This window comes from Bos mutus, chromosome 10, assembly GCF_027580195.1.
Source record: "Bos mutus isolate GX-2022 chromosome 10, NWIPB_WYAK_1.1, whole genome shotgun sequence".
Classification (NCBI taxonomy): domain Eukaryota; kingdom Metazoa; phylum Chordata; class Mammalia; order Artiodactyla; family Bovidae; genus Bos; species Bos mutus.
The window spans coordinates 44,347,370-44,362,052 of NC_091626.1; the positions used below are offsets into that span (position 1 = coordinate 44,347,370).

A 14,683-nucleotide genomic window follows, 5' to 3' on the forward strand; every position below is an offset into this window, starting at 1 on the left:
GAATTCACTTCTCAGTGCTAGTAGTTTTTGTGTGTAGTCTTTAGTATCTTCTATATAAAGTACATGTGATTTTGCAAATATTATAATTTTATCTCTTCCCTTACAATTTGGATAGCTTATACTTTTCTTGTATAACTGCTGTGACTAGGACTTCTAGTACTATATTGAATAGACATGGTGAGACTGGGCATCCTTGTCTTGTTCCAAATTTTAGAGGGGAAGCATTCAGCTAAAAAGCTGAATTTCACCATGGAGTATTATGTTGGCTGTGAATTTGTCATAAACAGCTTTTATTCTGTTGAGCTCTGTTTCCTCTATACTCACTTCAGTAAGAATTTTTTTAAAACGTATTTTTAGTATTTATTACAAATGTTGCAGTCAGTTTGGTATAGGCCAACAATCATGCAGTTTTAACATTTAGGAGTGTGAAAAACACTTAACGATTTCCAAAGGGATATATAGGTGTTATGGTCTTCATTTCAGAGAAGCATAAGTGACTGAATTACTGTCTGCTCTTTAGTGTTTCACCTAACCATTCCATTGCCTCATCAAAGCAAGTGCCTTTGGTTATTGAAGTTTTGAATATTTGCTATTTTTGGTCCTTCAAGACAGGTAGCTCAAGTGAATTTGCCATCTCTGAGGGAGTCATGTCCTGTTCCGTTGTCCTGCTTATTTGTAAACCCCCTAAAATGGCTCTTCTCAGCTCTTCTTCCTCCAAATTGGCAACTAACTCTGATTTTGAAATACCAATTTGGTCTTGGTCACCACAATCTACTACATAAATGACTGCACGCGAGTTTGAATAATAACATCAGTTGTCTGCCCTCCCAAATCCTAGACGTGGAATTTAAGGTGTTTGTATATTACCATCTCAATATTAAATCCAATGGTAGGAATAGTAGCAATGACTTCTCCAACCTGTAATCAGTACAAAATTGTGGTTTTTCCTGCTCCACCTAATCCCAAAATTAAAATTCTCCTTTCCTAGCTTCCAAACAAACTGGAAAAAATGCTTGAGAAAATGTCACCCATGATGAACCACCTGTCCACCCTCATCAACCAAAGCCAGTTCAGCTCCCGGGCAGTTTTCTTGAAAACTTGCTTAGCCTGCAACTTCTTCATTGGACTCCTGGCAATGCTTGGAGCAAGGGGCCATGGCGACTGCACACCAGGAAACTGGTAAGAGTTTAATTTTATCAAATTCTTTTTCTACATCTGTTGAGATGATCATGTGTTTTTTGTTTTTTGTTGATGTGACGTATCACATTGTTTGATTTGCATATGTTAAACCATCCTTGTGATCCTGGGATGACTCCAGCTTGGTTGTGGTGTATGATCTATGTGTTGCTGAATTCAGCTTGATAATATTTTGCTAAGAATTTTTGTGTCTATATTCGTCCAAGATATTGGCTGTAATTTTCTTATAGTGTCTTTGTCTGGTTTTTGTATCAAAGTGATGGTGGCTTCATATTGATAGAATGCCTTTGGGAGTGTTCCCTCCTCTTGTATCTTTTGAGAGAGTTTAAGAAGGAATGGTACAGGTTCTTCTTTGTGTGTTGGGTAGAATTCCCCAGTAAAGTCATCTAGTCCTGGACTTTTGTTTGCAGGGAGGGTTTTTTGTGTGTTTTTTTTTTTTTTAAATTACAGATTTATTACAGAATTTTTATTACAGATTCTACTTATTGGTCTGTTCAAATTGTCTCTCTTCTTGATTGAGTTTTGGTGGGCTGTGTTTCTAGAAAGTTGCCCAAAGTTGCCCATTTCTTCTAGACTGTCCAATTTGTTGGCACATGATAATACTCTCATTTTTTTTTTCCCTGCAGTATCTGAGTATCTGTTGTTATTTTCCTCTTCCCCCCCCCTTATTTTGTGTATTTAGGTTCTCTCTCTTTTCTTGGTGAGCTGGGCCAGAGGTTTGTCAATTTTGTTTACCTTTTCAAAGAATCAACTTTAAGTTCTATTGATTTTTTTCCAATTTTTAATCTCTATTTTATTTTCCCTTTCATCTTCATTATATCTTTCAGATAACTTTAGGCTTTGTTTGTTCTTCTTTTTCTAATACTTCCACTGGAGAGTTTTTTATTCAAGTATTTTTAGACTATAATACACTCTCAAGATGTTAAAGATCAAAATACTCAGAGATGATAAAAAATTTGATTTTAAATGATGGAATATTTCCAGCATTATTTGCATCCAGTTAATACATAGGGGGAAAAAGGTACTGCCCTAATGGCTCAGGGATAAAGAACCGCCTGTCAATGCAGGAGACTCAGGTTTGATCACTGAGTCGAGAAGATCCCCTGGAGAAGAAAGTGACAACCCACTCCAGTATTCTTGCCTGGGAAATCCCATGGACAGAGGAGCCTGGCTGGCTGCAGTCTATGGGGTCGCAAAAGTCAGACACAACTTAACAACTAAACAACTACAACAACAAAAGACCATTGTACATGTCAATAATACCAAATAGAAAAGCGACTTGGATATTAAGAAGTACTGTACTAGCCTTTACACTTTCATGCATTGGAGAAGGAAATGGCAACCCACTCCAGTGTTCTTGCCTGGAGAATCCCAGGGATGGGGAGCCTGGTGGGCTGCCGTCTATGGGGTCGCACAGAGTCGGACACGACTGAAGCGACTTAGCAGCAGCAGTACTAGCCTTTATATCACAGTGCCTTTTTAGGCCACTTTCAGATATCACACACATTAAATTACATGCTTTAACTTTCCACCTAGCTCTTCTCATCAAAAGAGAATGGATGTAAGTCTGGTCTAGATCAATAATGATATTCTCCAAAACCACTCTCTAAAGCTACTTCTTGTCTGAATATGTTTTTCTTGGGGTCTGGTAAACCATCTTAACCTTAAACTGTGATAGGGCAATTTAATTGGTTTCTTGGTGGAGCATACAGGGATAACTGAAAGACACTGATATTTACAGTCTCAAACTAGCCTCAATCTCACAAAGCATATTGGAAGAATAAGCTACCTAGCCATACAAGAGTTTACTGAAGTTTTGTGCTGTAAAGAGTCTATCAACAAAGGCAATTTTTGAGAGGATGGGGTACTTAGATTGTTATTTCAGTTTCTGAAAAAGTATTTTGAAATAACATCTTTGCTATGGCTACAGGATTTATTGAGTACAGGAGGTACAACTAGTAACCGTTTACTAGCCTAAGCCTTTGACACTGATGTGATTCAAGTAGAAGTGATGTCAGATGTAGTCTCTTACCCTTTCCTGTGGTATTTAAAGAATTAAAATGGCTTGTTAAAGCTTTAAGTAAATGAGGGCAGGACCAGCAGTGTTCACTGTGTGGTTGATTCTATGTGACTTGAGCCAGCTGGATACTTTACTTAGTTTCATCTTCATGTGATCTGAATTAGCTGAGTGACCAGACATCATCTCTTCTAACATATTCATTTTAAAGAGTGGGAAACCAACATTGAGGTTAACTTGTTGAAGTAACCTACTTCTCTCTTTAAAGAGCTGAACCTCAGATTAAGTTTTCCTGATCTAACCCATTTCTCTACACTGGATAAAATTGCCCCCAGCTCCACTTTTAACCATATCTTTTATGGGTTGAATTGTGTCCCCTCAAAAAATATTTGCATTCCTAACCCCATGAACCTATGAATGTGACCTTATTTGGGAACAGAGTCATTGAAGATATAATTACTTAAGACAAGGTCATACTATTAATATAGGGTGGGTCCTTAACCATGTGACTGGTGTCCTTATAAGGAGAGTTGGACACAGACACAGAGGGAAGATAGCCACATGAAGACAGAGTCAGAGATTAGAGTAACACTGCCACAAGCCAAGGAACACTTGAGGCTCCCAGGAGCTGGACCAGGTAAGGAAGGATCCTCCCATAGAGGCTGTAGGAGGATGTGGCCCTGCCAACACCTTAATGGCAGTCTTCTAAAGTGGGAAGATAGTTCATTTCTGTTGCATTAAATGTGTGGTGCTTTGTTACAGCAGCCCTAGGAAATTAATACAACATGTAAAAATTAATACTGTGGCCTTGTGTGAAGGTACCATGTTTATGCCATAGCCGGTAGCCAGATTTCAGCACTCTAGGCAGCAGGTGATTTGTAGTTAGCATTGGGTTTTATCGATTGAACCAGAAGGTCTGATGCTTTCATAAACTGCACCTCTGAAATCTTCATACTAGAAACAGTTAGTCTTTTAATAACTTTAATACATACTTTTAAATGCTTATATAATTAATTCTATTGGACATTCTATTTATAGCGACTAAAATGTGGACACAGCTTGGTGGGTATACATATTGGCTCAATGTTTGAAAAGGTCTGATTACTCTAGATTGCTTAATAGCCATGTATCTCACCATTTTTCACACTCTGAGAGCTGCCACCAAGGAAGTAGCTCTTCTATATAATTGTCACAACTCTTATCGGAGTTGTCTCTACTTCTGTCTTAATAGCAATGTTAGTGATTATAAAGGGTGCACCTATGTATGGTTGACCAGGTGGACTTCACTGTAGTGAAGCACACTGTGATTCACCCAGTTTATCTAATAAATGGCTCCAGAGCTTCTGTGTTCAGAATAGAGTGGGGAATAGCATTGACATTGCCTTCCCTATAAGTATATGACTTAACATGAGCAGTGAGTTCATCACTGGAATAATTTCTGTTTAATTACAGTGGTGACAAATGTTATGAGCATGAGCACAAGCTGGGATGGGGAGTTACACATAACCTGAATTGGCTGGAGGAGAAAATCAGTCAGAAAGGCATCTGAGGAACTGATAAAAACTCTGTTTCTGACAAGTGAGTAGGACGCTCTCAGCCCTCACCCCATCCATCCGTAAATCCTGCGAGTGCTCCTTCAGCCTGGATCTTTAACCCAGCTTTTTCATTGCCAGTATTGCTAATCCTGTGATGGCTGTTGCAATACCATCACCTCAGCACCTGGGCTATTTTAATATGATCCTGTCTCTTGCTTCCATCCTTACACTCTGTTCTTATCACAGCGGCCAGACTCATTCTTTAAAACTATGACTCAGACCATGTCCATCCTCTCTCCAATAGCTCCCATGATTTCCCAAACTAGAATAAAATCCAGAACCCTTACAGTGGTTGATGGTTGATAAGCCACCCTTCTGACCTCATCTCCAACTGTCCTCTGCCTCCCTCCCTGTGTTCCAGCTGCACTGGCCACCCTGCTGTACCATGATATTCACTGAGAGGTTTCACTGTGGCTGTTGGTTTTTGCTTTTTGTCCTTTTTTTCTTGTTTGGAATGCTCTTACCAAGACAGCTGATCAGCTCACTCATGCATTTCATGTCTCTGTCAGTTGTGACCTTTTTAGAAGGTCTTTCCTGACCATTCAGTAAAAAAATGACAACTCCCTGGTTTCCCTGTCATTCTCTGCCTGTCTCACTTACTTTGTCTTAGTTTTTTTTTTTTTTTTACCCTATAGAATTTAGCACCATTGAAAAGCTTTCACTTTGTTGCATGGGGTAGGATGGGGGTCTTGGAATGACCTGGACAGGCAGGTGTATTCGTACAATGTGGACAGGAGCTTCTCTTGTTGAAGGAGTTAAAAGGCCCCTATGAAGGGAGAACTCTAAGCAGGGGGCAGATGGCAAAGGAAAAGGAGAGGTAGGCAGGACCAGATCATGGGGGCCACTGAGGGCACGTGAGAATGAGGGTCCCAAGCTTGAGAGGAAACATGTAGCCACTGACGGTTTTCAATGGGGGAGTGATGATGCATGTACATACTAAGACCCTTGCTGATTGCATGTAGAGAATGGTTGGGAAATGACAAGTTTGGAGCAGTCCCTTCCGGTGATCTGGATGGGGGGTGACATGTTCTAGATCATTAGGTTTACCTGAAGAGAGGGATGGTGGACAAGGCTGGGGACACTGGGAGACTAAGACTTCTCCTGAAGGAGCAAGGGTGTAGGGGGGTGGCTCTTGCTCAGCCTGGGATCTTGAGATGGAGTAGGTTTATGAGTATTGAAACTAGAGGCTGGAAGAGCAGACCATGGATTCTGTTTTAGATACATGGTCTTTATACTACAATTCTTCTCACAGCCAGACCCATTTATCTAATCCCCTTGTTAACATTTCTACTCACATACTTACGAGGCAGCTCAAAGCTTATCATGTAGCCTGGACATGGTGTTTGGATTTGTGGAAAAGATCTTCCAAGAAGAGGTGTAAGAAGGAATCACATGGGAGCCTGGACTGACTTCTGAGATGTTCTAACTTGTAACAGAAATCAGGTGGAAAAGAAAAATTCCCAGAAGATGGCCCCTTTCTCCTTGGAGATTCATTCTGATCAATGTTTGACAGATGAAGAAACAGATGCTGAGAACAGGGAGGCAACTTGCCTGATCTCCTGGGTAGTTGGGCAGTGAGATTAAGCAGTATTTCTGGATTGGGGTAGAGTAGGAGTAAATAAGTCAAAATAAGAGGTTTTTGAACTTTTAGCAGAGTGTTTATGTCATATTACCACTTGGACAAGAGTCTTATATATATATTCCTACCTTCTTCCATGTGAAATCTATGTCCACTCCCATTTAGAAATACCTAGGAAAGGTACTTCCATTAATAATTTTTTTTCAGAAACCTCTTATCTGTATCCTTGTGACACTAAAAATTTACTACGTGATGCAAGGTGGTTTTAATTTTGAATTCATTCTCTTTTTCTTCCCTCCTATCTCCTGTCTTCCTCCCTCTCTCTCTCTCTCTTTCATTTTCTCCTTAGATTGGGATCTGCACTCATGTGTTGGCAGCTTTTAACACTGTCAGTATGCAATACATTGTTGATAGACACGCATCTAAATAGAATATGCAGAATGCAACAGAAGTGCATTTTTAAAAAGTTTTATCCTAGAGACGTTTCAGTGTGTTCTAAGGGGAGCTGTAATTCTTTGTGTTCTGGACAAAGAATAGATTCAGATCATTAGCATTCTGCTCCTCACAGTAGGGGGTACATTTTGCAGTAAATTATACTCATCAGTGCTCCCATAGACCCTTGCGAACTAGGCTCACTGAGCCCTTGCTTGGAAGTTGCTGCTACCATCTTTATAAGGGAGGCAGCAACTAGTTAAGACAAACTGCAAACCATGAATGTGGATTCTATAGGGGACCCACCCGATCAATGTTAGTAGAGCCCCTAAATCTGCTCAAAAGAACCTGTTATCTCACCTCTTTAGAGTTATCACAGAATTTTAAGTTAGTACTTCAATGCCCTTTACAAAGAGTTTAAATCCTTTGCTCTTCCCCATGAACATTTTCGTCAAAATGTACTTGAGCTCCAATTGCTTGGTGAAAAATAGGTCACTGCTAGTCATGTTTAGCATTCTTCTTTCTTCGCCTTTGGGATAGAATCTGCCTTCAGACTATTTTTCACACAGAATAAGGATTAGTGCCTCTTTATCAATGTTGTCCATATCCCCCCTCAGTGTACTTTATTATCACTGCTAGAAGGTGCTTCTCTAAGACTGAGTTGTAGAGCTGTTAAAAAAAAAAAAAAAAGTCAAGCTCCCCAAAGCCAGGGAAAATTGAAATGTCACTCTTTACAAGGAGTTTTAGGAGGGAGACTAAGTGTTTACTTCAATACAGACCATCCATTCTAGGGCCCAGTTTAGAAACTTTCAAAATCAATTTTAAATCTTTTCTTTACAGCTTTCACATCCCTTCAATATCATCCTTTTCTTTTTTTTTTTTATGAGATTGCCTTGGCCAGGCAGCCCAGGCCGGGGCGGGGTGGGTTGGTGGGGGTGGTCAGAGGGACGCTGGTGGTTGATCTGTTTTCCAGGCTCGGTCACTCCTGTGCCCGCAGCTCTGCACACCGGCCCGGCTGCCACCCGCCTGCTGCCCGCCTGCCCCAGATGCACTGAGCCTGCCTGCTGTTTGGCAGACATTTCCCTTTGTTTGTGCTCCTTGTGTTGCTCTAATAACCCTCCTCAAGGCCAAATTAGATTTATATGGAAGGAGAAGGCAGCTAGAGGCTTCAGAATGACTATGCTAATTAGAAACCAAAATATAAACAGCAACTCCACATGGATGTATTAAATAGGCCAGCATTCTCCACAGCAAATCAAATTAAGAGAAATCCCATTATCTCGCTCAGGGCTTCTGCATTTTTTTCCTGACTGCCTGTTTTCCTGTTTGAACAGGACAAGGGCATGAATATATTTCATTCTAGGTCTGGTTCTAAACTACAGTCTCTTTCTCCCTTACCCCAAACTACAACGATTCCAAATCATTATTCACAATTACAGCAAACTCATTTTTTAAAAAATCCACTGTAAGTTTATATATCACCCTCTAAAGATTTTAGGCTTTGATGCAGCCTCAAACATTTCATTTATTTTCACCGGCTTGGCTTCAATGTTAACTAGTTACCACAAAGTATTCTAAACAGACTTCTGGAAAGTCCCATGGATCCTATAAGAATTTATGATTATCTGTTTCAGGAAATGACTATTCCATCCCTTAATTTCTAACCTTGTGCAGTCAGGCTGATGCTACAAAGGAATGTAAAACAAAAGTAACCTGTCTCCTCCTTTAAAATGAACCAGTACTAGTTGTCAGAAAGTTTTTAGGAGCTCAGTATTACAGGTGGCAAAGCAGGTGGGAAAAGTAGTCACTTTTGCAGTTAAAAGTTGCTGAGATAGTGAAGGAGGAGGCATTGGAAATAAGAGGTTTTCTCAGAGGCTGGGGAAAGAGAAGGCAGGTCTCCATTAGCCACTGGAAAAACTTTTTGTGTACAAGTGAAAGTGAAAGTCACTCAGTCATGTCTGACTCTTTACGACCCCATGGACTTAGTCTATGGAATTCGCCAGGCCAAAATACTAGAGTGGGTAGCCTTTCCCTTCTCCAGAAGATCTTTCCAACCCAGGGATCAGACCCAGGTCTTCCACATTGCAGGCTGATTCTTTACCAGCTGAGCTACAAGGGAAGGCAGGTACACCAAAGCTTGGAGAATCATGGCTCTTGTCTTTCAACTTTTAAAAAATTGTATTTATTTTTAACTGAAGGCTAATTGCTTTATAGTATTATGTTGGTTTCTACCAAACAGCAACATGATCTTTCAACTTTTTATGAAAATAAAATTTTCACTACTCATAGCTTTTCATTTAGTACTATATGACAAGTCCTCTAATGATACGACAGTGAGCAAGCTGGAAGTTCCTGAGGCAGGGGTGTGGTGCTGCAGGAAGATAAACCCCAAGAAAACCAGCAGGGGACTGAGAGACTGGAGCTTCAAGGCAGCCAGAACAGCAGAGGTGCTCCTTCGGTTGAGTTCCTGTAGGAAAAATCATGAAAGTACATTTTCTACCCTACTTCTGGGCCAAGTTCATCATGGTCTGATCAACTCCTTTCCTGCTGTGTGAGAACTCCAATCCCTTTTCCTTTCTTTTGAAAAGAAGTCACACCTCAATTTTGCAAGTCAGAAGCAAACCAATCTATTGTAACCAGAAAGGAATAAAGGATTGTGGTTAAAGAAAGTAGTGGGGAGGGCAAGCACCTTGGCAGAAGATGAGAATTCTGGTCCTCAGGATTAAGTAATGATGGCCATCCCTTCACAACAGCACATATAGACCACTCTTCTGTTTTACTTGATGATCCCTTTCTCAGGGCTGTTTCTTCTTATGTAAATATTAAGCCTACTGCTTCTTCTGGGGAAAGCTAAGAAGAGTGAATACTAGGAATTTCAGGTTACATCATGTGTTTCTCTAGGCATGAATACTGTAGTGAGTTGCCATTCCCTTCTCCAGGGGACCTTCCCGACCCATGGATCGAACCCCAGTCTTATGCATTACAGGCAGATTCTTTGCCTCTTTAGCTAGATTCACATTACTTAGGGAAAATAAGCTTCTCTGAAAATGCCTCATTTACCTATCATCTGCTATTCCAGTGAAAGTGAAGTGAAGTCGCTCAGTCGTATCCGACTTTTTGCAACCGCATGAATTATAGCCTACTAGGCTCCTCCCTCCATGGGATTCTCCAGGCAAGAGTACTGGAGTGGGTTGCCATTTCCTTCTCCAGGGGATCTTCCCGACCCAGGGATCGAACCCGGGTCTCCAGCATTCCAGGCAGACGCTTTAACCTCTGAGCCACCCAAGTAAACATTCCAGTGAAGGGCTTAGCATTAATTTTCTTTTGCGGTTTTGTGACAAAGACTCTCTCTTCTGTCAAAATTTAGTCAAGCTCCCCTGAGCCTTCCTTTAGACTAACTCTTAGCCTTGGTTTTACCATTTTGGGCCTTCCTAGCCTAGTTGTAGCCAGAATTCTGCTAAGTCAGTTTAGGGATAATCCTTTTACCCTGGATGTCTGATCATCCTTGTACCTGATCCCCTACAATCTCCCAGATGACAATTGATCACCTGGCCTGCCTTCAGCAATAATCCTATTAATTCAGTTTAGCAAGAATTACCCCTTCTTGGTAATTTTCCATCCATCTCCCCCCAGCCTTCCATAGCCATAAATCCTCAGTTATCTTTACAATATTCTGAGTTGTGTTTCATCTCTCTTCCCCCATGGCAATAGTCTTCACATCTATTGCAAAAATCCTGAGTAAAGTCTTCTTTACTGTTTTAAGTGTAAGAATAATTTTTCTAATTCTTGGCAAAAATATTTGTTCTTTTATGATAAAAGCAGTTGAATAAATGAAACATATGTTTGACATCTTGCTTAAACCAAATTCTGTGTGTTTGTGTGTACATTATATAAATGTACGTATACCTATATACATATGTATATGTATATCATCGATATATATATATCAATATACATATGTATATCATATATATATATCTATACCTATATACATATGTATATCAATCAGAAGATTCCTAAAAGAATGTCAAAAGAAGTAATTTAAAATATTTTTTATTACATATTACTACTTTCAGGGTAAAATTCTAAACTGTTAGCAAGTGTACAAAATCTTCTTGATTAGCCCTTTTCCTCCAAGCCTCTTACTTTCCACCCAGTTGGAACAGTGTTCCCCCATTTCAACTTTGTGGGCTTCCCTGGTGGCTCAACAGTAAAGAAACTGCCTTCAATGCAGGAGACAGGGCTTTGATCTTTGGGTCAGGAAGATCCCCTGGAGGAAGGCGCGGCAACCCATTCTAGTATTTGCCTAGAGAATCCTACATACAGAAGAGCCTGGCAGGCTATAGTCCATAGAGTTGCAAAGAGTCGGACTTCATGACTGAAGCAACTTAGCACACACACGTGCACTCCAACTTTAGTCTAAATATCCAAGGCATGAAAACAGGCCATATTAAAACAAAACAAAACAAAACAAAACTGTAGGTATGTGCCACCCAACATGGGAACCATTAGGCAAAAATGACTATTACATTTAAATTAAGTCAAGTTAAAATTGCCTCAGTCACAGCAGCCACATCTCCAGTGTTCAGTATGTAACTATGACTATTGGCTGTCATATTTGTTAGCACAGATGGAGAGGATTTCCATTATCTATCATCGTTAGAAAATTCTATAGGATAGTGCTGATCTATATAATTCAGGCTTGCAGGAACAAAAAATGTAGATAGCTCTCATAACCAGGCTTACAGTGTGGAGAGTGTTTCATACCAACTTATATTCATTTACTCAAATTTAAGGCTTGTTGTGGCATGATCTGTGAATCCTTTCTTGGTTCCCCCAGCACAAATTAATCAACATTTGTTTCTGTTGCTTATACGATGTTTTTGTTTTCCTGGCTGTAAATCGGAAACCTAAGAAGCAGAATCCGTTTCTAAATCTATAGGAATAAGCAGATAGAGTGAATGAAGAGTTTTGTCTCTGTAGCATGAGTTTAGCAAAATACTGGTGACTTTGGGAAAGTTGGATCTTTGGAGAAGGTCCAAATCCTTGGCTTTTTCGCAGGTGTGCAGCTGTTGCTGCTAAGTCGCTTCAGTCGTGTCCGATTCTGCGACCCCATAGATGGCAGCCCACCAGGCTCCCCCATCCCTGGGATTCTCCAGGCAAGAACACTGGAGTGGGTTGCCATTTCCTTCTCCAGTGCATGAAAGTGAAAAGTGAAAGTGAAATCGCTCAGTCATGTCTGACTCTTTGCGACCCCATGGACTGCAGCCTACCAGGCTCCTCCGTCCATCGGATTTTCCAGGCAAGAGTACTGGAGTGGGGTGCCATTGCCTTCTCCATCACAGGTGGCATAGATACTGACAAATGACATATCTCTATTTACAGATACTGAAATTGAGGCTTAGGAGTTAAATATACCTGCCTTAGCATTGATGTGAGCATTGGTTTAATAAATCACTTAGCTCTGTGCATGGCATATAAGTACTTAATATTTGGTATCATTTAATCTAAATTTTGCATTCCTTATTTTTTTTAAAATTATTGGGATATTGGGGAGGAGGTCACGTTAATATTTTATTTAAAATACTTTTTAAAGAATCATTTTGATGTTCAAACCAAGATAAGAGTTAGTAATGGGGAAAGGGTGTTTTGTTTCTAGCTTGAACTTAAATCAAGCTTTGCTTTAAGACTTGTATCCAAGTTGGACACAAAGGATGATACTTCATGGTCAGAAAGACTTGTGTTTAAAAAAATCAAGAGAGATAGATCAAAATTATACTTTAAGCATTAGAAAGGAGGCAATAGTAATATTCTTAATATATTAGACACAGAGTCATTGAATAAAGTCTCAGTGATGCAATAGATGTTCCTTCTTTCAATTTTATCAGTTTGCAAAATTCATGAGGTTAATAAGTATTAAAAATCTCATTACTGTACCATATCAAATAGGGATGTAGCTCGAGGGTGTAATAAACTAGTTCTATTGTTGAAACTCCATCAAAAAGCAGGACTGCACTTACCAGCATTATAAAAACCTCTATATCTCTCTGCATACAACTTTAACAAAAAATATTACATATGGGGTTTCTGAAAACTCACAATTCAAATCTTGAAACTCATTGACTTCACATATAAAGTTATAGCAGGTGGCTATTAAGAGTTTGAAAGAGATTCACTGTCAGCAAAGTGCTATTGGTCTAGTTGTAGATATACTGGGAATTTACATCAATAGCCATATTTTGCTTTTTTTTTTTTAAATTTTGTATAACTTTGCTGAAGCAATAACGGTTCCAAGTATTTTGCACAGTGCAACTGTTACCCCCTACTTCCCATAGAGATTATATATCAATATTGATAGGGTTTAATAGCTGCCTACTCCTTCTCAGGAAGAACTGAGGAAGCCTCAGTAGCATTTACTTATATTGACTCTATTAACTTCATGTTCTATTCTTCCTCCAGCTCAACCTTGGAGCCTCCATCACCCTCAGTTAGCTACCAGCTACACTATTGCCCTTCTCAAATGTCACTTTGTTTTCATATTTAATGGATAACTTAAGATAAATTACCCTAGAGATGGATGTGAGGGGCCCTACTTGTAAGATACAAATTGGGGGAAAATCCTAAATAAAAATATAAGCTACATTGATAGTATAATGAACTATTTGTTAATCTTCCCTTAAGTTATTCCAAGTACAGCAGGCAGGGAAGGTAAGTTTGCAAGATATATTGCTTTGCTACCCATGATGTTTTCCTCCTAGAGCACTCATAATTTTCAGGTAGCAGCTCTGTTTCCACCTATGATCTGAAATTGGTTAGGCTCTTATCCCAGGTGATAAATTATAGTTTTGCTAAAGCACTTAGATATCTATTTCCTCAGATTGATATAAGTATGGGGAAAGAAGGTCAGGAAACATGAATCAGTTTTGGCAAATGAACTATATTGCTGTTTAGTCTCTCAGTTGTGTCCAGTTCTTTGTGATCACATGAACTGCAACATGCCAGGCTTCCCTGTTCATCATCATCTCCCAGAGCTCGATCAAACTCATGTCCATTGAGTCAGTGATGCCATCCAACCATCTTGTCCTCTGTTGTCACCTTCTCTTCCTACCTTCAATCTTTCCCAGCATCAGGGTCTTTTCTAATGAGTTGGTTTTTCACATTAGGAGGCAACAGTATTGTAGCTTCAGCATCAGTCAATACAATGAATATTCAGGACTGATTTCCTTTAGGATTGACTGGTTTGATCTCCTTGCAGTCCAAGAGACTCTGAAGAGTCTTCTCCAGCACCACAGTTGAAAAGCATCAGTTCTTCAGTGCTCAGCTTTCTTTATGGTCCAACTCTCACGTCCATTCATGACTACTGGAAAAAATGTATCTTTGACTAGATGGGCCTTTGTCGGCAAAGTAATGTCTCTCCTTTTTAATATGCTGTCTAGGTTGGTTATAGCGTTTCTTCCAAGGAGCAAATGTCTTTTAGTTTCATGGCTGCAGTCACCATCTGCAGTGATTTTGTAGCCCAAGAAAGTAAGGTCTATCACTGTTTCTATTGTTTCCCCATCTATTTGTCATGAAATGATGGGGCCAGCTGCCATGATCTTAGTTTTTTTGAGTGTTGAGTTTTAAGCCAACTTCTTCATTCTCCTCTTTCACTTTCATCAAGAGGCTCTTTAGTTCCTCTTCACTTTCTGCCATAAGGGTGGTGTCTTCTGCATATCTGTGGTTATTGATATTTCTCCCAGCAATCTTGATTCCAGCTTGTGCTTCTTTCAGCCCTGCATTTTTCATGATGCACTCTGCATAGAAGTTAAATAAGCAGGGTGACAATATACAGCCTTGACGTACTCCTTTCCCAATTTGGAACCA

At 39.8% G+C, this 14,683-nt stretch overlaps 1 pseudogene; it reads right to left on the minus strand.

The window, feature by feature from the left end:
* Window positions 1-502: 502 nt before the first annotated feature.
* Window positions 503-1,166, minus strand: LOC102272514 (ADP-ribosylation factor-like protein 1 pseudogene; annotated as a pseudogene).
* Between the last annotated feature and the right edge of the window lie 13,517 nt (window positions 1,167-14,683).